Raw genomic sequence first — 26,697 nt, forward strand, 5'->3', positions numbered from 1 at the left:
AAGGTTGTGTCAATGGGGCATTAAAGCTTATGCAGATGGGTTCAGTGTGTGAAAGTGAGTGCACTGTAGATACACAGAAATAAATAAATATTGCTCCAGAATCCCAAAACAGGTAAAGCTTTCTCTTTCAAGGCAAATAGGCACTATTGCTTTGGCTTCAGGTTATTGGCACAAGCATGTGGATTCTGAATATATGAGCGTGCCCACTATAAACAGACCTGGAAACTAAGGGAATGAGAATGCTGAGGGTTGACACTGACACTTGGATCCCAGCCAGCCCCAGCGACAAGACCCAGGAGAGAGATGGAATATTGTATAATCTGGTTAATTGGGTAACTCATGCATCTACTCATGTTGTTTCACACCTTCCTGTTAACCATCCACCACAGCAGACTCCAGGAGAACAGCAGAACTGTTGCTATATTAAACAGCTGATTAACAGGACTAGCTCGGAGGCAAGATGCTCTCGGGTGCCCCCCCCATCCAGTTGGCCTTGTGTTCTCTGGGTCCAGTCCATATCACTCTCTGGAAATGGCAGATGAGTGAGCAGGCAACGGAAGCTACCATTCCTTCCACTTACTTTATTATTTGCTGGTGGTCTCTGGTCCAGAGGGACAAAGGAGGTGAGTAGATAGTAGTGGCTAAGAGCAGCAAATAGACAGTGGCTTTTTGGTAGTCAGCAGTGAGTCCCCTTGGAAGTGTGCAGAGATCTGGTAGAAGTCCTATATCTCTTCCACTATGTTAAATCAATGGCTTGTTTTTAAATCTACATTGCATGACAAATCCCACATTTTCCCCAATATGAAGCTGGTTCAAGTGTCCATTATAATACTTACATGCCTTAGGTTGGTCTTTCCTGGAGTTCTGGTGTGTGTGTATGTTTAATAGTCTTTGCAATGCACGTTTTGAAGATAAAATGCAAAATTCTCAGGCTGCTCAATTTTCAGACTTTTAGTTATGAATATATTTTGGAATACAACAAGGGTAGAAAATTTCAGGCTTCTAGGTACCGCTCTAAGTGAGTCAGTAAGTCACTTATTCGTGTGTGTTCATTTTCTGCCCCACTATCAAATGCTTTTTGGGATGTGTGTTCTCTGTCCTATTCAGATGCACACCTAAATAAAATGCTTTTTTGGAAACTCTTCATATTACATCCATTATATCAGACATTTACTCTCTATTTTTTGTAGAGAAACCTAAATGTACTGCTTTTAAGGTTTACCTGCTCTGTTTTTCATGTGTCATAATGTCTTCTAAGAGGGACTACCTTGTACTAGAACACAATGTTTATTTCTAATGCTGTAATTCACCCACAGAGTTGCTCTCTAGGGCTTCTCACCAAATGCAAGAAAATAAAGTTTTAAGCCCAAGAGGATTTTCACTACAATGTAAGATATTGATCACAGCATTGCTATCAACAGTGGCTTGCTTCTGTGTTTCTGATTTTTAGACATTCATTGTGATAAGTAAATTCATATTGGCTAGGTAAAGGGACCCCTGACTCTGGGGTTGCGGCGCTCATCTCGCTTTACTGGCCGAGGAAGCTGGCATACAGCTTCCGGGTCATGTGGCCAGCATGACTAAGCCGCTTCTGGCAAATCAGAGCAGTGCATGGAAACGCCGTTTACCTTCCCGCCAGAGCGGTACCTATTTATCTACTTGCACTTTGACATGCTTTTGAACTGCTAGGTTGGCAGGAGCTGGGACAGAGTAACGGGAGTTCACCCCGTTGCAGGGATTCAAACTGCCGACCTTCCGATCAGCAAGCCCTAGGTTCTGTGGTTTAGTCCACAGCACCACCCGTGTCCCCCTCATATTGGCTAGCTGTGTGCATATATGTTGTTCTAAATATGGTTATGTCTCTAGACTTTAGAACAGGAGTTGCCAACCTAGCACCCTTGGTGGCCTTCATTGGGCCCCTTTACGCACAAGTTCCAGCTTCTGAGCTTTCATATATAAAAAAGTAAGTCTCCAGCTCTCCTAGAAAGGAAGTTATATGTTCAGGTATCCTGGTAAGCAATTTCTGTCTGCTTAGTCAGACCACTGGTCCATCTAGGTCACTACTGTTTCCATTGACTGGCAATGACTATCCAGGATTTTAGAACATTTCCCAGCCCTGCCTGGACATGCCAGGGATTGAACTTGAGATCTTTGCATGGCCCTACACCCAGGGTGGTCAACTTGGTACCCTCCAGAAGATAATGGACTACAACTCTCATTGACCTTGGCCATGCCATGTGTGGCTGATGTGAGTTGTAGTCCAAAACATTTGGAGGTTGTCACCTTGGCTATCTCAGTCTACAGCTTTCCAGAGATTCAGAGAAGAATATTTCCCAACATCATTTGCAGGTGGCAGAGATTGAACCTTGGATCCTTTGAATGTTAAGTATTTGCCACCCAGCTACATCCCTATTAATGGAGGAGTCAATGTTAGAAAAGAGTTCTCTGTCAAATGGATTTTACCAGATTAAGGTGAAGATGCCCAGGAAATGTTTCTCAACCATTAGAAGCCTATTTTATTTTTGAAGTTATAGTGCAATCCTACATGAATCTACTTTGGAGAACTCAACAGGACTTTCTTCTGAGTAGACACATAAAAGATTGCACTGTTAGATATATAGAGAATATTTGATTTCGAAAGAGAAATGGGGAGGATGAGCACCCATTTCATCCGCCCCCTCCAGTGGAATAAATTTACTCTGTCATCTTGAAGATGATTGCATCTCCCACAAGTAATATTTCTTTCTCTGTGTATGCCTCTCATTCCTCCACAGCTGTGCTGCAGTTGTCTATGGCCACAAAGTTCTGTTCCATACCTTCTAGCTATGAGAACTCAGAATCATATCTACTCAATCCATCTAAATATCTTCAAAAAGACGACAGTCCTCTGAGGGGTGAAAAGTATTCCTAGGCTTCCCCCCCCCCTCCATCCTAACCTGATAATACCTTCAACAGAGGACTTTCCAACAATGAGAATTTTGGAGGGAAACCCCACAGATATTCATATCTTCAAAGGAAGACATCTTTTAAAAATGCAGCATTCTTCAAAGGGGAAACACCACCCTCAGCAATCTGAAATTCTTTAAAGCAGGAGCCCACCAGCACTATGAGTTCTCTGAGGACATATTCCCCAAGTGTGTCAGAAACTTGGAAGACAGCAAACTTCCCCCACCCTTGCACTATAAGACTTGGTGTGTGTGTGTGTGTATGCATATATATATATATATATATATATATATGCATTTTATGTATATATTTATAATTACAGAAAGGCCTTCATTTGACTGAGGCTGTGTAAGATGATCCTCTTAGAAGCTTCTAAAAAGAATGTGCAATTTAAGATTTTCTGAGTTTCAAACTTATTTGATTATTTGGATATTATTTGATTATCTATCACCCACAGACAGGTCTGTTATAACTTAATTTGCATGTTCTCAATGGAGCCAGTGTTTCCTATACAAGATATTGGCAAAATACCTTACAATATGATGGAATGCCCTAGTCAGATTTGATAGATTGATTACATTTATATCCCACCTTCCCTCCAAGGAGCTCAAGGTGGCATAAATAGTTCTTCTACTCCTCCCCATTTTATCCTGTCAGGTAGGTTAAGCTGAGAGACTGACTGGCTTAAGGTCAACCAGTGAGCTTCATGACTGAATGGGAACTAGAACCCTGGTCTGCCAGGTCCTAGTTCGACTCTCTAACCACTATGCCATGTTGGCTCTCGTATTAGCTTTCACAATTATGCATGATTGTTAATATCTTCTATTACTGGACAGTCATGGACCGTCCTCAGAAGACTAGCCCTGAGCTGCTGCTTCTGAGAACTAGAATGGTGGTTGTAGGTAGATATACTTATTCAGCCCCACTGCAAATCTTGTGCTCTGGATAGTTTGCTTCTGGACTTGCTAGCTCACTTTCACCCCATATTCCAACACAGCTGTGCTTGTGAAGTCAGACTTTTCCCACTTGCTGATGTAAGAAACTCCTTTCTTCTTCCTTCTCCCCCTCTCTTCTTTACAGTTTTATCCTAGGCAAATTTCATTTATTGCTCATTGGATTTCAGGTGGGGCAGGCAAGAAATTAAAGTCAGCAAGAAGTCACCACTCACACACCTTTTCTTTTTTAGTGTAAAGCCTTCAGAGCCGAACCTCTCCATTTAATTAGCCGTTTTCTGTTCCCATGCTCTTTTATTAGATGCTCTGTTTTAATTTAATATACTTAATTCTACTTTTTAAAATGCAACTGTGTAATTGTGATGATCAAATAAAATTTTAAAGCAAATGAGGAATTCAAAAGAGAGCTGCCAGGTGACAGGAAATGAGTCACTAAGGCTGCACTCCTGTGGACTTACTTGAGAGTGATTACTACTGAACACAGAAATGGACTGTAGTCCTGAAAAACCATGCATAGGACTAGGACTGATTTTAGTAATGGTTTCCAGTGTGGTTTGAAGTAGCTCTGAGTCCTCTAAGAAGAGTTTGGAGTTTGGATTTGATATCCCGCTGTATCACTACCCGAAGGAGTCTCAAAGCGGCTAACATTCTCCTTTCCCTTCCTCCCCCACAACAAACACTCTGTGAGGTGAGTGGAACTGAGAGACTTCAAAGAAGTGTGACTAGCCCAAGGTCACCCAGCAGCTGCATGTGGAGGAGCGGAGACGCGAACCCGGTTCCCCAGATTACGAGTCTACTGCTCTTAACCACTACACCACACTGGCTCTCAATTGAGACAGCAACCATTATTAAACTCCTTCCGTGCTCACCAGTAGTTGTCAAGGAAGAAAGGCAGGAGAATGTCACCAACCAAGGAACTGTGTAATGGTTTCGGGGAGGGAGGGTGCCTTTATGGAAATCCCTTTGCCTCCTGCACTTGATTTAGGCCTAAGCAGATTCACTGCATTTCTCTGAAACATGGCTGCCAGGATCCAGCAGGCATCCTGCTATGAATTGACCCCTATATGTAAAGGACTGATTCTCCACATGTGAACCTGCCCAGACCCTGGGATCATCATCTGAGGTCATTCTCTGAGTGCCATCTCTGAGGGAATTCAAGAGGGTGGCAGAGAGGGAACGGGTCTTTTATGAAGTAGCTCCTCATTTATGGAATGCTCGCCCTATGGGTTGTCCACCTGACACCCAATTTCTCATGGTTTGGATATCAAGCAATTTATTATAGTTCTATGTCACTTTCCATTTAAATGAATCCCAAAGCTGCTTACAAACAATGAGTAACATAATAGAACAACACAATTACAGCATGTCATATAATATAGTTAAAAAATAATCAATAAAGCCGTAGCAATCTATAAAACACTATTAACAAACCAGCAAAAATAAGCTAAACATCACAATTACAGCATAAATAATTGGATGCTGTTACTCTGATGATGTTTTTTCTCACGTTTGTGTCTTTTGGTTATCGTGCTTTTTATTGTAAATGGCTTTGAGACATTTTGTTGTGAGAAGCAATTCACAAATTTAATAAACCAAACTAACTAAACTGCCTTCCCTCTTGGTCCTTCCCCTCCATCTCACCCCCACAGAGGGTAATTCCTCCTGGTTGGCTTCACCCTTTGTTCCCCATTCAGCTATGCCCACTTTGGCTAGTTTTGCAGTGTAGCATCTTTTTTCACCCCCTCCTTTCCCTACCTTCTCTTCATTCATGGACAATGTAACCCAGAGCACATTTCCTAATGAGTAAGCATTTCAGGGAGTTGGACTAGATGACCCTGGGTGTACCTTCCAACTCTACAATTTTCAGATTCTATAATGTTACGATTCTGTGATTCTAAGCTGAATTGAATTCAATGGTATTTACTTCTGAGTAAAAAAAAAATGGTCTTGCTAGCTAGTGGGATGTGGATTGTAGAACAGTGTCGTATTCTCCATAGCAGTGCCAAGTTCCATGTAGATCAGGCATGGGGAACCACTGGCCATGCTGATTATGACTGATGGTTAGTGATGATGGAAGATGGAGCCCAACAATGTCTTGGGGGTGGGGCACAGGTTCTCCATCTCTGCAGTAGAACCATAATTTTAATTTCACTTTCAATTGCACAAGGGAATTTCTTCAGCAGTGCTATAGAGTCCTAGCATGTAAGTAGCCGCTGTGCTGAACTGGCCCCTTGTAGCATCAGACCAGGTAGAAAGGCAAGTTTTGCCATACCCCGCATTACTGATTGGAAAAACAAGATAAAGGCTAGCGTTTACTTACTCTCCTGTCCAGATGCTGATGGCATGACTTCAAATGACTACTGCATGTCTGTATCCACCCAGTGTCATAGTTATAAATAATTATCTGAGACTTACAGAGCATGTTTCATTGTGCAACAAAGAGCTGTTTGCCTAAATAAGAAGAATACTGACGATAAAACCTAACACCAGATATACTCAATATTCACTCTACTGTTCCAACCCAAAAAGGAGAACAAGATGCCTGTACGTTTCCTGAATCCTGTCCCAATTATATTTCATTTAATAACACTCAGTAAAAAATTTCTGCCTGGCAGGGGAAATGAAACGACATGATTTTATGGGATCATTCATCAAGAACTAATTGAAGCTTTCACACAGTTTAGTGCTGATAAAATGCTGGTAACAATAAACAATAACAAAATTCACCAGAGAAGGATTTGTTTTGCCGCGATGAAAATGGTTCACTTTCATCCTGGGGATTCCTGGTTAAAAAGAGTCTCCAATTTAAAAAGGGATAAGCACAAGCTCCTCTGCATAATGACAGGATGGAAGCTGTGTCAAATGTATTAGTATTGCTCCAGTGGAGCCATTCTCATTGTAAGCATTTGCTATTGTGTGTGACTGAGGGAGGATGCATAGCCACCAATAGGATTTTTTTTTAAGAGGGGGGAGTTGGATTAGTTAAAAAAAGAGGGGGGAAACCAGTTCTCATGTGGTTTTAACCAGAAAGGAAAGTAAATTATAGCTTTCCAGTATCTTTTTGGAGGGGGGATTTGCAATATATTATCTAATCTTGGATATGTTTACTTAAAATGTTTCTTCTTCTGTTTCTTTGCTAAACCCAAGCTATTTAAAGATCACAGCTCCCTTCGTTCCCTGCCACATTCCGCAAAGATGATGTGTCACCGTTTCAAGTGTCAAAGTAAAAAGTGTGTTTTCCATTTATTTATTTATTTGGAATATTATACTGATAATTGAATTGTATCACTAGCACTGAGGTCACTGATGAGGATCACTGACACTAGGCACGCAGACGTGCAACTGAAGTCATTGGGTTGCTTCTGAGTAAATGAGCTTTCGGAGTGAAAGCAAGCATTACCTTAAGTAATTCAGTGTAATGATTAGCTTAATAAAATGAGCAATGTTTATTTTGTATGAATCCTAATCAGGGATGTAGGAAACCTAGAGCATTTATGCCATGCTGGAAAGTGTCGCTATTAGAGATATTTATCCAGAAAAGAACAAATATACATATTTTATTTTTTATCTTTGTAGAGGTAGGGTTTCCCCCAAAAAAGTTGTTTACCTGTTAGCATGAATGTGCTCTGATGCTTTTATAAGACCAGGGACCTTGCTATATTGCTCAGACTTTTCCAGCTGAAAGGCATGGCAGTCTAGCTTAAGTTTCTGTTTCACAGGGTCCACAACATCTTATACAAGTTGCCTCTTGGTTTTTGCCTACAGATTTTCAGCAACCTTCTGTAAATATGTTGCTGTATCGAAGTACTGCTTTGTTGATGCCAATGTGTGCTCCCTTTCAGTGAAAGTGAAAAACACAAATATTCATTGCATCCCTTGTTCCAGTATGGGTTGCAATACAGACTTGTTTAAAACAAGGGATATTTCAGCTGAATCCACATTCCAGTTGATCTGAAATATTTGGATTGTGGAGATTTATCTATGCACACTGAAGACCCATTGAAATTGCACTTCTAAATACCTTTGACTTCCAACATTAAAAAAGACATTTACAATTATTAGGCATGTTGAGGCATGAGTAATTTCAAAGCTAACGCACACAGGCTTAACTTCTGTACCACATTAGAAGCTACTTTCTACCATCTCACTGTTGTAATATGAGTAATATTGTGCTTGCTTAGTACTTAGCTTCAATGAACCTACACTTTCCCTTGGTCTGTCAACCCCAATTCTTTATAACCAGAGAAAGTTCCATTGAAGGTTGTGCAACTTGCTTCTGGAAAAGCATTCATAGGATTACATTGTCACCTTGTGAAGCTCTTAAGTATTCAAACAGCATTATTCCTGTGTTCTTCTGGAAATGGTTGGGCCTAAAATGATAATTTTAATCACATGATTTTTTTAAAAATTAATCACGTGTTTGAAGCTAAGCATGTACATAAATATTTGAATGCAACATACTTCAAAACAAACCTAATAAGCCATAGAAACAATATGAATGCTTTGAAGTTAACATCCACCAGCTATCCATATGAAAAGCAATCTACAATGGAGGAGCTGAACAAGTCATAGGGAATCTAACGAGTCTAGGGAATGGGAGACATATCAGCAATCTGCAATGGGTACATGATCTTTTATGCTAAAGGGCCTGGGAAATATGTGGTGCAAATAGCGATAGGATATAATTCAGGTTTGCTGAATGTGCAGAGGAGAGTGGCCAAGATGATAAAAGTGTCTGGAAACCAAGCCTTATGAGGAATGGTTGAGGGAGTTGGGTATGTTTAGCCTGGAGGACAGAATACGATACGATAGCCACCTTCAAAAATCTGAAGGACTGTTACATGGAAGAATGAGGAAGCTTGTTTTCTGCTGCTCCAGAGGTAGGACACAAACTAATGGATTCAAATTATAAGAAAGGAGATTCTGTGTAAACATTAGGAAGAGCATTCTGGCGGTAAGAGCTGTTTGACAGTGGAACAGACTACATTGGAAGGTGGTGGATTCTCTTCACAGAGGTTGGGTAGCCATCTATCAGGGATTCTTCAGCTGTGATCCAGCACTGCAGGGAGTTGCAATAGATGACCCTTGGGGTCCCTTTCGATTCTATGATTCTATGTTGAAACCTCTTTGATAATTTCATGCCAGGTTAATCATAAGGAAGAGATCTGGAAAAGCAGCTATTCTGGACCATGGTCAGCATAGATGGCAGCTTCTGCCCCCATGCTAACTTTTCCATTAGTAGCCACAAACATATTATTGCGTGTCGAGGTCCCCAAGACACCCCCCAATAAAACACAATTGACACATGATTTTTAGTTTAAGGTTTTTGGCATAATTTTGGCCACAACTTTATTAAAATCACAAGCAATGTGAGTGGTTGCTTAGGCATTGGTTGTGACTATCTGACCCCGCACGGGGACAGACTGACATTCGCATGCCCGTGACGTCAGAAAGGGAAATCATTTTGGGGAGAGAGATGGGACTGGGTACCATGCCTCACCTCTCCCCAAATGCCCTAGCCCCTTGACAGGGGTTCAGACAAAAGCATGATGAGCCCCTGGGTTCCTTCAATGGAAAACCCTTGCAGCAGCAGCATTTTGGAGGGGCAGGCACAGCCAATCCATACCCCTCCACCAACCAATTCCTAAACCAATGCCTAACCACAACCTTACAAGTTGTGACGATTTGCTACTCAGTAGGCAAAAACCAAATGGCACCAGCCAATGAGCCAAATGGACAAAATTCCTACTGGGCCCCTGCCCCCAAAGCAGACGACCCCGTGACAGGCATAGGAAGGTCAAGCAAACAACCTGAAAATAGGGAGGTAGGGCGGGTGATCCGATGCACCCAGCGAAAAGAGGAAGCTCAACGCTGCGTGCAGGGTATTTAAAGGCTATGGCTGTCAATCACGAAATGGCAACATTTAAATCTCCCCAGCAACAGGAAGCTCAATGATAATGGTGGCCAAATTCTTCCCCCCCCCCATCAACAGTGGGTGTCTTGTTCGCCCCCACCACAACATGTGCTCTCCATGAAGGAGAAAACGCTTTGCTTGGAAAATGTGTACTCTTTGCTCCCATTCAGCACTAACACTGATAGAAGTTGAGCACATAGATACTAATCACGTTCCAAAGGCAATCAAATATGTCTAATATCCTCAAACTCTAACTGCTCTGTTTAGAATTCATCCTACCCTATCCCAAAGCCTCAGCTGAAGTTGGTATATATGTTTATTTAATAATCCCAACAACCCTTTGAGGTAGCTGAACTGAGAAATAGTGGAATGACAAATCCATCACTGTCTGTAGTTCTATCTTTGTCTACTGAGCCAACTCTGGAATGAGTGTTAACATGGGAAATGTATTATTATTATTTATTAAATTTCTATGCCGCCCTTCATCTGAAAAACACATGCTGGTTTACAGCATGAAAACACAAAAACACATGCCAAAATAACAAACAAAAACAACACCCCCCAGTTTAAAAGACCACTGATTGTTTAATTAGCCAAACCTGCATATGTAGAGCTGTGTGTCATCAGCATATTGCTGACATCACACTCCTAAACTCTGGATGACCCCACTCAGCGGTTAAATACTCAGAACCCCAAAGAACCCTGTACTGCAGGCTCCATGAGGCCAACAAAGCATCACCCTCTGGAAACAACCATCCAAGTAGGATCAGAACCGTCGCAAAGCAGTGCCACCCACCTCTAACTTGGACAGCCGCTCCAGAAGGATACCATGACAGATGGTATCAAAAGCCACTGAGAAGTTGAGAAGACTTAACAGGAACACATTTCCCGTGGTGGTATTCAATGCTGGTATTCAGTACTCAGAGTAGACCCATTCAAACTAATGACCCTGTTTACCATACCCATTGAATCAATCACCCATCTCCTACTACCCTCCTGAGAAAAACCCCACCCCACCCTCCCATTGTATATAAGGGTCTGGTGACTTCTGTTTCAGTGTATCTGAAGAAGTGTGCATGCACACGAAAGCTTATACCAAGAACAAACTTATTTGGTCTCTAAGGTGCTACTGGACAATTTTTTAAATTTATTTATATATATATATTTTGACTGTGTCAGACCAACACGGCTACCTACCTGAATCTAATGATCCTAAGTTAGCCATGCTTATTAACTTCAATGTGCCTATTCTGAGTAGGAATAGGTGTTATCAAATGACACCTTTAGGGTTTTCCCCCACCTGAAATGGTACAATTATTCATCTTAGCCTGCTTATCTTGTCCGCTTTATTGAGGATGTAAAAAAAGCAGCAACAACTTGTGCTTCACAAAATTTTAGAATGATTTGAAGAAAAGAGTCATTTTAGGAATGAAGGCGTTCTATCTTTGTGAATCAATTGTGGCTTTTAAGACATCCCTCCATACAAATATGTCAAGGTCATCACCCGATTGCACAATTATGTAGAAAAGCTCACCTTTGCTGCTGTGCCTTGGTTTGCATGCAGAATGCTGCCTATTATGATTTCCAGCTTGTTAAAGCTTACCCATAACAGGGTGTGCTTTTCTCACTGTTATTACTGAGCACACATCCCCTGTTTTTCGGCATGATTTGTTCTGTTGCAGTTAACAATGGAGAATTAGATAATTCTTGTGTATTTTCGGAATGTAGCTGGCAGACAGAAAGATGGATCTGTGGCCCAGAGAGGCAGATTCCCCCTGTTTACATTAGGACTGTAATCTGTGCCCTGCAAAAGCAGACGGAAGAAGAATGCAGGGAAAAGATGCCCTTAAGTTGAGAATGGCTCTTCCCAAATATACATGCAGCACTTAGACAAAGATATGGACTCAAGCAGTCATTAAAAGAATATGGAATCTTCAGACAATCCTAACTTCTTGGATTCTTATTCAAGGCTGCAATTACTTTTTAAGATAGCATGCAGATTTCAAGTATTATATTTATGTCACTTCATTTGCATGCTAAATATATGACATTTGCATTTTAACTGAAGCATCTGCGCAGACAAAGATGTATAAGAAAATATGGTCTTGTAGAATTCTTAAACTGCGAAGCATCAGACATGTTACAATTTTAATGGTAAAAATACTCTTAAAAACAAAACAGAAAGCATTAATATTGATTTGATGAATAAAGTGAAATGAACAGGAAGATAAATGGAAGGAGAAAGGCCTGTGGTGTATAAAATTATTAGTCTTTTTAAAAAAACAAAAAGTAGCACAAAGCGACTTACAAAAAAAGAAGAACAACACAATACATTAAAGCCAGCATAAAACTAAAAGAGAGTAGAAGCTAAAAACACATTCATGTTCATAAAAAAGGCAGGACCAAGACATCCCACTCACTGAAGGAGACCACAGATAATTAAAGGCCAAAGGCATGACAGAAAAGAAATTTTTGCCTGGTGCCTAAAGATAGGTAATGATCCCTGGGGAGAGCATATATCTAAAATATGTTTTCCTGACTACTTTGAAATTACATTTGGGTACAATCTTTAAGGAAAAGTGAGTAAAAATAATAGACCAATTTCTGAACAATAATGGTTTTGGGTTGTTGTTTTTTTAACTCACAAAACAGCACAATCTCTTTGTGTTAGAGAAAAACATTACAAATTGTCCTATCAATGGTATATGACTCCACTCACATTGAGCAAAGTTTACACATTCTGTAACAGGCTGGAGCTGTGGACATCAGAATGCAGATATGGAACATACTTGGTAGACCTGTCCAATAATTAAAATCTTGGGAAAGGTAACATAAGTAAGACTATACCATTGGATCCCCCCCAAATTTTGTTAGGGTATTTAGGCCCACAAAACACAAAGTACTAACATGAAATGCAATAGTAGTTGCTTGCATACTTCTTGCACAAAAATGGAAAAATGGGTCACCAACGGTGAAGGAAATGAAGGAAGCAGTGACGAAAATTTGGAAGGTATCAGTGATGGATAAGCATACAGAATTTAGAGAAAAGAAAGAGAAGAAAGTCACCGGCAGTAGCATGGCCAGCGCAAGACACTTTGCTGTCTGAAGCGAAGGACAAGAGGCACCCCTTCCATTGCATGTACAGAAGCTGACTGGAAGCCAGTGCTTCAATTCTGGTGATGGGACAATGCTCTTCACCACTGTAGAGGACGGGCAGCTTGCCTAAGGGATGCAGAGCAGGAATATGTGTGGCACACCGCTCTGTCCTCTAACAGACAATGGCTAGGGGGCTCAAAAGTTGCCTCCTAGTCTCACTCTTCCTAATGGTTGGAGCAGTCCTGAGTGGTGGGTCGTGTCAGGGTCCTAGGAGCTGTTCCAATACTTCCATCTTTTACACGACCGTTAGAAGATATAGGAGCAGGCTCACCCTAACAGACTGCTATGCATGGCGTGCTTTTTTGGGTCACACTAACAAAAATAACAACAACAATGGGATGAATCAAGCATGATATTTACAGGCCACCAGCGTTCTGAAGTACTTTTTAGGGCTAGACCGAGAACCAGGGAGTGCCATGAAATGAGAACTAAAAATAGCCCCTATTCTTATTAAGGTGTGTGTGGAAATACTCCAATATCCATTCAAATGAAATTACTTTGTAGATCTATATGAGAAAGAAGTAAGAACTGGAATAATAGAACAAAGCCAAGGAAGGGATAAAGTTTAGATTTAATATCTTCATCAGTTTCCATGAGGTGTCTCAGGCTGTCAAATCATCTCCATTGGAATTTGCGAAAATCTAGCTAGTTGCCTAGCCTTGAAAATTAGACTTCACAAAAATTGTCTGGTTAGATAACAATCTGAGAATGACCAGAGTGGTGAGTGAGAAGCAAACTGAGAGACAAGTCCTTTTGCTTTTTTCATACTAATTTCTGTGTCTGGAGGTTTTTTGCTATAAAATGTGGCGTGCATTGCGAGCATGCAAGACTTGACATACCTATAAGTCTATGGGGTTTACATTGTTAAGGAAAAATGCTTCATAGTTCTTATTAGCATATCGGCTTTTGGACTGCTGGAAGAATAAAGGTAAGCAAAAGCAGAGATTATGAAAGTTTGCCTGGCAAAGGCAATCACAAGATAGCTACAGAGAGAGTGTCATTAAGAAACCTTCATTAAATATTAACCGTAAGTGTACATTCGCACCTGGATCCGTAGTTTTTACCATGAAATTCAGCTTGTGCTAATGCTCTAGTGGGACCTTGTTGGTACTTAAGCCACAAATAGAGGAGCAGTTTGCACAACCAATGTTAATCTAGTTTGAATTTGTGCAGCAAATTAATGGGAGCATCAGAACAGCCAACGGAGCACAAATGTACCTGTGAGTTGTCCCTCTCAAATGCTCCCAGGAACCATTCAGCAAGATGGGTTATGGCTCCTCTCAGCCTAGTAGAAAGTAGTCTGGATAACAAACATTTTAAGAGATGGACTTGGTTCCTTTTGTGGGGCATTAAATTGCAGAAATGCTATGCTGATTTTACTGTCTCCCAGATGAGTTTGACTGAAGCAGCAAACATCTAGTGATTCCATTAATTTATGAATGAATGCAACTTTTTAAAGGACTAAGACTAAGGGCTGCGTACATAGCCCTAGGCTATCTCTCCTGGAGAAACAGATCCTGAACAAGGAATAACCAGGAAAACAAAACACTTCAGAAGGAAAAGCTGGTATTATTGTATTAATATTTGTCTTTCTCCCTTTCCTATTATTGCCACTATTATGGATGAGTGGGTTAGAGTGGCGCCAAAGAATATCTAAGACTAATTCACAAATGAGTAGCCTGTTAGCTGTTTCCAAGATGGTCTTAGGTGCCATTTCACATGATAGGTTATGCCAAAGCCATAAATCCCTATCCGTGTTTAACGACAACAACTGCCTAACCTTTTAAGTGTGTGTCTGTTTTTAAAGAAGGCAAAACCTATCCTTTTTAAAACTAAGATGACTGTCCCACTTTTAAAATCTGTGCTGTGTGGGCCACTGTATATATATGGGGGGTTTCTTTTCACACCTTTCCGAAAATTGGAGTTTTTAGCCTTCAGATGCAGAAATAAAGGTCTATAACAGAAGCATTAATATCTTTTTTCATATTATACAAGGATATATTTGTTTATTCTGGTAGTCATAGTGGTTTGTTTACACTGTAGCACTATGGTTTGCTTATTGCATTTATTCTATTGAGTTCAATGTTTTGTAAGCCACTTTAAGCATTATTTGAGGGGAAGGCTGGAATATATAGACATTTTTAAAACACTGGATTTCTCTCATTTGGCTTTTCTTTTTACTTAAATTATGATGGAGCACTGCTTTGCTGGAGAAGAGAGGCTCCTAGCTCCTAATCTTACATCACTTGATTACAGAATATAAGAACTGGGCAATGAAAATTGCCTCCATGCTATCCAGTTTTGAAGTGATCTTATGATCACGGACTGTCAAAAGATACTAATGTCAGAAAGGGAAAAGTACTTTCTAGGCACTTGTGTGTGAGACTGCCGTGCCTATGTTAGTAAACACAACAGACAATGTATAATTCAGTGCTCTGCTTTCTAGAAAGGTTCTATTTTATGGCAGTATGCAGCTATAATCAGGTTGAACCAATCGGTGGTATTGGGCAGGTTATAAGGGAAGGATTAAAATTCCATTTTAAGACGAGCATTTTGAATTTCTCTCTCAATGGATCTTGGATGTAAATTATATTGGAAAGATAGGTATAGGGAGTCAACACATATGTAGTGGACTTTTTTGAGTGTTTAATGTGGGGTTGGTGTTCCTTTGACATCCCCATGCTATCTCACTGTTCACTCTGCCAGGCACCTAAACATTCATTACTGTACATCAGTATCTTGCTAATGCATATGAGATTCTTGCTTGTGAAATAACTTTTTTGATTTGCAAGTGTGTATGTACTGTAAATCTGGGCTTGATAATTAGTTTTGGCCAGTGGGCTGGATCAAGTTGTGGCCAACATTCTGTGGGGCCCATTTGACAGGTGGATAGAGCATGCACCTCTCAGTCATCTGACATCATGTGACACTGAATGGATCTGACTCTGGCCCAAGCTTGCATTCAGCAGAGTCATATAGCACCAAACACAAGCCAGACTTGGAAAGGAACAACTGGGGCACCAGATGAGTGACAAGTGTACTTGGTTGGGGGTGGGAGGGAAAAGCCTCACGGGCTAAATTAGGAACCCTGGTGGATGTAATTTTGCCAATGGGGCAGAGGTTTCCACCTGTGATGTAAAAGAATGAATGCAATTGCATGGAGGCGTAGTGCTTGATGCTTCCAGTGCTTTGTTTAACGTGTCTTTGCAGCCACTTTAGAGGACACCATCTGCAGGTTGACACCCCTCCCCCTTTGCCAAGAGAGAAGAAAAGATTATGATTTCACTGTGAAAGGTGAAATACCAATCTTTGCATTGAAAAATGAACCCCATCCCTTCCAAGCAATCCATGCCAATGTGTAACATTGTTGGGCTATATACCAGTGCAACCATATGTACGTAGCCTTCATTTATTGCATATGTGGCTCTGTTTTGATTCTGTTTCCCCAAATATGTCCATTGATTACATCTGTGTTCATGTAAATTGAAAACCTATATGTACACATGCAGATGGTGCAATTTTAAGTAAATGCATATATAGTCAGGCACGTTCAAATTAAATCTACAAATGAACAGTGAGGTTGAAAAATGTGTTTTCTTTCCAAATGCAAATGTTTCAACATTTCAGAATAGAACATACACATATCCCACCAACTCATATATGTTTCACTTAAACTTCCAGGCAGCAAACAGAGGATCCACTCTCTAATACAGCCCTCCGAGGTGCAAAGCAACGGCAAAGCTGATTAAAAATTTGCAGAGGATGAGAGGTCTGGCAACATTGGTATGTTCCTCAGAGCTCGTAATCAAAACATTCCCTTGGTTTTCTTCAGCCACTTACTTCTACTCTGCCCTAAGCCCTTTTAGCCAGCAGATCTAAGGGTTAGGATTCTTCTGTAAATCTTGTTAATATGGATTAATATAGGGTAGCTCTACTTTCAATATACAGTGGTACCTCGGGTTACAAACACCTCGGGTTACAAACACTTCACTTTACAGACTCCGCTAACCCGGAAGTAGTACCTTGGGTTAAGAACTTTACCTCAGGATGAGAACAGAAATCACGTGCCCGCGGCATGGTGGCAGTGGGAGGCCCCATTAGCTAAAGTGGTACCTCAGGTTAAGAATGGTTTCAGGTTAAGAACGGACCTCCGGAACGAATTAAGTTCGTAACCAGAGCTACCACTGTATGTCCTGTTATTTCTTAATCTGACTTTGAACAAGAATCCCTGTTCCCTCATGTGTATATATAACATCATCCAACACCTCCATTACATCTGAGGAACTAGATCTTTCCTGCATAAAGTCTTGCCACAATAACCACTGTAGTCCTATTTTCCATAAATTTTCGAACGTCCCCTTAAAGCCTGTGTCTATTGACATGTCTTATATCAGTAAGTTAATTAACATGTTTTTTTCTTTTGTCTGTCATGAGGTCAAATCAAAATGAGAAGTAGAATTTGCAATTGGATCCATAATGCAATGCAAACTAAATAAACCCAACAACAATAACAACCATCATTTCTTGCCCACACTCTGGTATCCCTTTAGGTAAGAAGCATTTTCTGGGAGAGCATGTAGCACCCAGCAGTGGTTGACCAATATGATTAAGAAAGGACAACAACAATTTTTTAAAAGACTTACCCACCACCATCCTGCCCCATTTGTCCAAATAATGTATGGCCTAGCTTTTGTTTGTTCACAGGAAGCCCAATATTATACAAGTTTGAAAGCGTTATAAGGACATAGTTGCCCGTCAAATCCATTGCATATACACTGCTGGTTTTATTACCATTTTTGTCATCATTTTGGTTTGTATTTAGATTATTCTTGGAATATACAAGAAAAATAGGTATCTGTTTTTCTGTCCTTTAAAAATAGCTGCTCGCCAAAAATTGAGCATAGCCTTATTGTACATTTAAAAATAAATAAATCAGAAATTAAGAACACTGAGGTTTGGCAGATGTTGACTAATCTGTAGAAAATACTTCTCAAAATCTGGGTGAATGGATCAATAATATGAGTGTTTAATCAGGCAACCTAGCAAAGCATATTGGGAGCAGGGACAGGTAAATACTACAGGGAAGTAGTACCATCAGTCTAAATTGGTGCCCCCCATTCCTGTGGAATACAGAGCTGCGTATTAAGTTGGAATTGGCCCTAAACCTAAGGTTTGGATGCAATGTTTTCTCATATTTGGAGCTGCCAGATGTTTTATCTTTCCATGGCATCTTTTCCTGCTTCCTCCCCCCTCCCACCCCTTTTCATAAAGGGAGATGAGATGTGAAATGCCTAATATGTAATCAGCCTTTAGGAAACTCTTTATGCATTTCATTTTTGCTCATGTATATAATTTTTTACATGCTAAGTCCCTTGTGTTTTGTTTGAGGGTTGCCTTATCTATTGTCAGCCAATAATGCATTGAAAGATTCCTCACAATGATATGTGCACTGGCATATTATCTTGTTGAACTATTCAATTAAATATGATAATGTTGAACACACTGACATAGTTAAACACTCAGGTGAATGAGCAATTCACTGTGAAGTGTAGAAATATTTAACGTCATCTGCATGCCTCTGAGAAATCTATTTTTTTAAACAACACTTCAGGATTCAGAAAGAGATTTCTGCATGCAAACACAAAGCTACCGCCGTGATAGTCCCGTAGTTCAACACTCTTTAAAACACCACACACACACACACACACACACACACACACACACAAGCCTGTGAAGTATGACTTTAGTTGCTTGTGCCTGTGAGGCCAGGTAAGTCATTGTCCTGTGATGGTAGCAGATGTTCCTGGGTAGATGGAGCCTTGTCCTCTCCTGTCACAGTTCAGGGCTCACAGGGAAAGCTGACTGCCGCAGAGATATGTTTCAGTAGGGCAGAGTCATGACAGGCAAGGCAGGCTCTGTCAGGATTCTGGAAGGCACTGGCTGGAATATTGTCATTCAGGAAAGTTGTCCCAGTAAGGTGCAGTGGCCTTCTGAAGGCTGACCAGTCAAATCCTGCTATTGATCCTCTGTTTTTGTTCTCAAAGGGCTGTTGGCCAGTTCCACAGTAACTGGCTACAACAGTGTAGGGCAGGGGTCAGCAAATTTTTTAGCAGAGGGCCAGTCCACTGTCCCTCAGACCTCGTGGGGGGCAGACTATATATTTTTTGGGGGGGGGGAATGAACAAATTCCTATGCCCCACAAATAACCTAGAAATGCATTTTAAATAAAAGCGCACATTCTACTCATGTAAAAACACCAGGCAGGCCCCACAAATAACCCAGAGATGCATTTGAAATAAAAGGGCACATTCTACTTATGTAAAAACAAGCTGATTCCTGGACCATCTGTGGGCCGGATTTAGAAGGCGATTGGGCCAGATCCGGCCCCCGGGCCTTAGTTTGCCTACCCATGGTGTAGGGCTTGTGAGGACTGCCCTGTGAGTGTGGGCTCCAAGTGTGAAGAGTCCTGCAGAGCCACCTCTTCTAGAATGGAGAGTCTTGGAGTAAAGGACCGATAACTTCTCAAGTCATACTTCCTCCCCCTCCATGTCATCTTCCAAGCCCATGGGGTGGTTGAGGTGAAATAATATTACTGCACCATGATTGTTTTGACTGGCTACTTTATTCCACTCTTCAGGCTTCCAGTATCAATGAGAAGAAGACAATCCCTGCCCTCAGGCTCGGAATCAGGAAACATACAAAAGGCAAAGGAAATGGAGGAGGGAAAGTAAGTCATGGCACTCATTTTTACATGACACCTGGTACCAAAGGCAACAGAGCTTAATCTCCCTCTCCATCCCATTCCCTTGGTTGATGCTTGCTTTGAAGGGTGAGGCAAATCAAAGCGTGAGTTGTGATATACTTTGTTTCACAACATATCACGAGGCAGTGAAGAGGATGCACCATGATGCAGCATTTGGATCTCCAGCCACATCTAGTTCCATCCTTACCTTAGCTCTTGTTCACCATATTAAAAAAATGGGCAATGTTTATCTTGTTGCATTTTCTGGAAACTGCCCGAAAATGGATTGTACTTCTGGGACAATGTAGAAACAGAAAAAAATTATGCACTTCCTCCTGATTATCCTGCTGCAGCCCATTATCATTCTACAGCAGTGGTTCTCAACCTGTGGATCCCCAGATGTTGTTGGACTACAACTTTCATCATTCCTAGCCAGCATGACCAGTGGTCAGGGATGATGGGAGTTGTAGTCCAACAACATCTGGGTTGAGAACCACTGTTCTACAGGGATGAGCTCTCCTTTTATATTAACTGGAATTCACAAAATAAGGATGCATCACGAACTGCTGTGCTTCCTCTGTCAGCACTTCCCAGTTGAGTTTGAAACCACATTCAGAAACAAGCTTTGCTTCCAGTTCTAAGACACAGTCCTTTCCCACTCTTCTGGGTAATCATCACTGCGTTGTTACTGAGTGTCACTGTTATCTGCTTGTCCTCTTCTTGGGCAAGATGCTTGAGCAATCAATGGGGGTGCAACTATAGGCATTCTTAGAATACACGCCTTATCTGAAACCATGTTCTTGTAGAGATTGAAACCTGCCTTGCCAGCTGACTTCAAGGCGCCTTTCAAGTTTGTTTGTTTGTTTGTTTGTTTATGTAATCAATTTACATACTGCTTTTCAATGTCAATCACCCCACAAAAGCTGTTTATGAGCCACATGAAGAGCATACAGCTAATAGAACTTAAGGCCACAAACACCACAAAAATCTAAAAACAAAACAATGTTTCTAAACATTTTTAAAATCCCAGAGGACGTCCCATAGTGTTGGCATTAAAGGGTCATTAATCAACAGTTCTATGATATAAAAAAGGAAGCAAAGTATTAACCAATGCTTGTGTCCAACTGTGATTCAGGTATAGTAGATTAGATAAAATCATGGTAGGTTCAGGTTAGAGTCACCTTCCAGTGATTGGGCTGGAGGAAACATATTTTCAGATTCATCCAGTTTCTCAGCTGTCAGCCTCAGGACAATAGCATAAAAAACCCTCTCTTTCCTACATTTAAAAAATCCATCACAGTGAGTCCAGTCTTCCTCTTTTTTGTGTATGTCTGTAGGACTGAAGACGTTCTCTGTTGTTGCCATAATGTAATTCACTTTTTGACCATTTGGCCACGTATTAGCATTTCTCTGACACCTAAGCCCTTTCCCCCACTCCATATTCAACAACTTGAGTTCACTACAATCTTTTTTTGTAGCACAAACCCTGGAAGGAACTTGGGGCTAAGCATTTGCTCCTGTTATAAGCTGAAGGTTATGCTAAAGCACATAATATGCTGAAATCATTCATTCTGCGTATGACCTCTGCATAAAGTAAGATACAGAAAGGTTCCTCATAAATACATGCTGAAGAGAGAAAATAAAGTTGCAAACAACCCTTGGGACAGGAGGACTTCTTGACGGAGGAGGAGGGGGAAATCAACAACCCAGAGCATACAGGAGATTGCATAAGCGAAAAGTATTCTGACAGTAGTGCTGTCAAAAAATGCTGTTTGCTAAGTTTTTTTAATACAAAAACTATATCTTATGTACTTTGGACAAAAAAATCAATGCAACAAATCTCTCTCTTCTCCACAAATGAATACATTTGATAAAACCAGACATTTCAGTAAGGCTTTTGACAAAGCCCCCCATGATTTTCCTGTGGAGAAGCTGGTAAAATGTGGGCAGGATTAGGTTATTGTTAGGTGGGTTTGTGGTTGGTTGACTGGCCCAGTCCAACGGGTGCTCATTATTGGTTCCCTAGCATCCTGGAAAAGTGACAAGTTGGGTGCTATAGGGTTCTGTCCCAGGCCTGTTGTTGTTCAATATCTTTATAGAAGACTTGGATGAAGGAATTGAGGGCATGCTCATCAAATTTGCAGATGACACCAAACAGGGAGAGGTAGCTAGTGCTTCAGAAGACAGAAGTGGAATTCAAAATTACCTTAACAGATTGGAGAACTGAGCCAAAACTAACAAAATAAATTTCAATAGGGACAAATGCAAGGTTCTACACTTAGGCAGGAATAACCAGCAGCACAAATATAAGATGGGGGCCAACAGGCTTGCGAGTAATACATGGGGAAAGGATCTAGGGGACTTAGTAGACCACAAGCTTAACAGCAGTCAACAGTGTGATGCAGCAGGAAGTAAAGCTAATGCAGAAATCTAGTGTCCAAATCAAGGGATGTTATAGTCTGCCTTGGTCAGACTACATGTGGAATGCTGTGTCCAATTATGTGTGCCACAATTTCAGAAGAACATTGACAAGCTGGAATGTGCAGTGGATGGTGACCAAGATGATCAAGAGCCTGGAAACCAAGCCTTATGAGAAATGTTTGAGGGAGTTCAGTATGTTTAGCCTGGAAAAGAGGAGACTAAGAGGAGATATAATAGTCATCTTCCGATATCTAAAGGGCTGTCACATGGATGATGAAGCAAGCTTTTTTTCTCATGCTCTGGAGAGTAGGGTCTGAACCAATGGCTTCAAGTTACAAGGAGATTCTAGCTAAACATTAGGGAGAACTTTGTGATGGTAAGACCTGTTTGACAGTGGAACGGACTCCCTCAGAAAGTGGTTACTTGGAGGTTTATAAGCAGAATTTGGATGACCATCTGTCCTGGATGCTTTAGCTGAGATTCCCGTATTTCAGGAAGTTGGAGTAGATGACCCTCGGGGTCCCTTCCAACTCTACAGTTCTGATTCTGTTATGTAAAATTTGTGGTGCATCTACACACAATTATGATAACAAATATGCAGTGCATTCATGTGGATGTCTGCTTAGAAGTAAGCCCCACTGAGTTCAGACAAGTGAGTAAATGGTTGCAGCCATACAGAGACAACTAGCAAATGGTCAAATCCTATGCATAGTTATTCAGAAGTAAGTGAAGTCTCACTGATGTCAGTACAGTGGTACCTCGGGTTACATACACTTCAGGTTACATACGCTTCAGGTTACAGACTCCGCTAACCCAGAAATAGTGCTTCAGGTTAAGAACTTTGCTTCAGGATAAGAACAGAAATCGTGCTCCGGCGGCGCAGCGGCAGCAGGAGGCCCCATTATCTAAAGTGGTGCTTCAGGTTAAGAACAGTTTCAGGTTAAGAACGGACCTCCGAAATGAATTAAGTACTTAACCCTAGGTACCACTGTAAATGTGTATAGAATGTTATGCATGCTTACCTAGAAGCAAGCCTCACTGAACACTGAATTCAAGGTCAACCTAAAATGATAGTTCTGTCAGCACAAGTCTTTCTGCTTGCTAGATCATGTCTCTTGACACCCTTCACCATGTTCTGTGGGTTTTTCTAACCCTCCCAAACAGGCTTAGGGAAAGTGCAGGGGTCATGTGGGGGGGAGAAGAAAGGCGAAAGTCCTGTTGTATTAGCCGGATTGTTGCACTGGATTATGCTAGCACAAGTTGAATCTGGCCCAGAAATACTTATTTCTGAGTAATGGGATGGCTTTGCATAACAATAAATAATTCCACATATGAATGGATGGGTCTTGCTTTGACCAAGGCTCTCTTGCCCCCTTGATTTTTGGAAGTCTTAATCTCTGAGGAAGTAGTAGAATCTAATTCACACATTTTGTTTTTAAAAACTAGGGCCCTAGTCAACTAAATTGTTGTGCTGGCAGAGGACAATGCAAAGACTTACCATACATCAATGGGACTTTCTTCTCTCCCCGACCCTGTGCCCACTCAATTTGCTCCAGAGGGTTAGGAGAACCCTTAGAACAATATGTGGAGGGGGGGGAAGATGGGAGATTTTTCCATTGGCAAGCAAAAATGCCTGTGCTGAGGGAATGATCTCTGTAGTGCTGTGTTGACTGCAAACCCTAGTCACATTCAGTTATTCATTTTGAATGTGTTTTTGGAAATTCCAAATTAGTTCAGCATTTAATTACAGTAACTATTTATTTGCCTTAATGTGGGCAAAGAAGTCCAAACTAATACAGGAGGATTGCCAGTCCTAGAGATTTTTGCTTTCTCTTCACTCTATCATTTTCTGTAATGGCTTCTTAAGAAATATGGTTTGTCCAAATCTCTGTATACATGCTAAGCTGCCTAATACTTAGGCTGCATTCAAACAGCAGTTTATTCCATTTCCCTGACATTTCCCTGACTGTTAATTCCTTCATTATATTTGAGCTTCCACACAACATAAAATCCACTTCTAGAAAAATAATGGAATATGACTCATGTTTAGCACTCATTTCCATATTATTTGATCTAGAAAAAAAATCCATTTACAGCCTCCTTAACCTGGAAAATTAAAGGAGTAAAGTGATCAAATTTGGGGCAGTAAACTGGCATACAGTTCTTTCCTGCTGTTTTTGTGGTGGTCTCATGGGAGAACAGAAGCATACATGTGCAGAAAGGATGGGAAGTAGTGACATTGTCCAATTACATTCATTGTTGTGAGACACTATGCCTAGTCATGCAAATGAAATTTAGTGCAACATGCCAGTGGTCCAAAAGCCCCGATTCCATAACCCAACAGGCACTGCAAATGGAACATTAGAAAATGCAACAGAAGCACCAACATTATAACCAGGAAAACTAATGCAATTTTCGTCATGTCTGAATACACCTTGCATCAAACCATTGGTCTACTTAATCCATTATTATCTACACTGACAGGAGCTTCCCCATGGTTTCAGACAGTGAGATCCTTTTCTAGCCATTCTCCCTGAGATCATTGCACTTGGAGATGCCAGGGATTGGACTTGGAATTCATATAATGTGCTTTACAGTATAATTTACAATCCCTACTAACGAAGATATAGCCTCTCTAGGGTTGGAGGTAATGAGGGCAGTCCTCATTGCCCACAAAAGACCCTTCTGGACTTCTGATTTTAATGACCAGAATGAGTTACTTCCCTTCCCTCATCCCCCTGGGATTCTCTTCTGGTTCATGTTCAAAGCAACCAAGGTTGAAATCCTATTCAATCCTTACTATATGGGAGTCGGACCCATGGAAATAATTAATATTTGCAGTGAACTCTCTTTCTTCAGTTCTTGTTCTGCCTTTCTGAACAAGGTTTATGGCTCAGGCACAGATTTGGTTTGACTCTGTGACATAGTTTTTATTTAACAATGTTATTTTTAGAAATGCAAAGATGCTGATATGAATAACTCGTTTAAGGTGTGCAAAATCAGGAAACTTATATACCCTAATGGATGGAATTACATCAGCACAGGCAAGCTTTGCAATTGCAAAGTAATCTTCAGAAGTAATGCAATGATAACTAATTCTTAGCAACACATAGAAAATGTTGGTTAGAAATGCAGATATTTTGAGTCACTTCAGAAACAAAACAAAACAACATTGTCCCCTTTCCTATTTGGAATCACTTACTCTCAGAGATGAACACAGCAAACAGCTGTCTTTAGTGAGAAAACCGTTTTATGGCAGATCCTCAAGACATTTGCAATATAGGCAGAACAAGAGTTAAGAGCAACACCTATGCAAATGTACTCTCTCTCCCCCTCTCCCAATTGCCTTTCTTCAGCCTTGGTTCTTGGATAGCTAGATGCAAAATGAGACTGACATGCTGGATACATGGATATCAAGGCTGTGGTTTCCCTAGCAACAGTAACCACATAAAAAGGTCTTAGAACTTTCTCCATTTCTCATGAGACACTTCAGTTATTCACATAAGGTGATGAATGAATATGATTGGCTCAGGAGAAGCAGGACTAATAGAAAAGAGTTATTGAGACTATTTTCTTATAATTTAACAGTCAAATACTGAGAGTAGATCTTATTTGCTTTTAAATTTAATACACAATTGAACACCCATAGACCCCGTGGTGCTCATGATCGGGATCTGAATCCAGTACAGTAGTATCATCTGAAAGGTTTGGGGATTATCCAGAATATTTAGTAGGAAGATGAAAGAAACAGGAGAGATATCTGCTTTTAAAAAAAACAAAACACACACACACATTGGTATGGTTGCACAGGAGGAGATAAGAAGTTTAATAGCATTTGTATTGCAAAGTGTCTTGCACCCATAATGTCTTGTGTTAATTTATTGTGATGGATACAGTTTGGAGGACCAAACTAAGGCCCCCATTTGCATACATGGCAAATGTAACAATATGGATCTCCAAATGTTCTTTATTTATTTTGGCTCAGACTCCATCATTACACTAATCATTCAAAGAGTTACTATGAGGACATTGTAAAATTGTTTTACAATCTTAGCAAAAGCTTCACTTTATTTTGTACATCAGTTAGATATGATATCTAGATCAATATTTTCCATGGAAACATATATATAGTTTCACATGTTGTTTGTCTAACATAGCCTATTCACACATATAAGGTTTCAGTGACCTGTGATGAACATGCATGAGTGAAGCAGGTCAGATGAAGATGAAGAACACTAGAAGGAAAACTGTGTGGAATGTTTAATCTGCAGTCTCAAAGAAATGAAATTACAAGGGCTGCATGCCATTCTTTGAATTTACTAGGTGGAATTTACATATAATATGTGTAAGCAATTACATCCTGACCTATCATGGTCCAGGTGTTTGGATGGCTGAATAAACTATTCAAAGCCTTTCATATATATGATAAAGTTTGGGTTAATTTAAAGTGATTCCCAGTGATGGAGAGAACACTGGGAATTTTGAATACAATGCCCCATTCAACATAAATGCTATAAATGGGGTTCACAAATTTACTCACCAGTGTTAAGCATGTAGGCCCATAT

The 26,697-nt window shown here is 40.6% G+C and overlaps 1 long non-coding RNA gene across 1 annotated transcript in view; it reads left to right on the forward strand.

Annotated features, from left to right (window-relative positions):
- LOC128411626 (uncharacterized) overlaps positions 1-19,692 on the forward strand; it is a 48,298-nt gene extending 28,606 nt beyond the window's left edge. The window contains exons 2-3 of the long non-coding RNA XR_008329855.1: positions 16,651-16,752; positions 19,607-19,692. This is a non-coding gene — a long non-coding RNA (uncharacterized LOC128411626). The remainder of the gene's footprint in view (positions 1-16,650; positions 16,753-19,606) is intronic.
- Positions 19,693-26,697: the final 7,005 nt, after the last annotated feature.

This window comes from Podarcis raffonei, chromosome 3 (assembly GCF_027172205.1).
Source record: "Podarcis raffonei isolate rPodRaf1 chromosome 3, rPodRaf1.pri, whole genome shotgun sequence".
NCBI classification, from domain to species: Eukaryota; Metazoa; Chordata; class Lepidosauria; order Squamata; family Lacertidae; genus Podarcis; species Podarcis raffonei.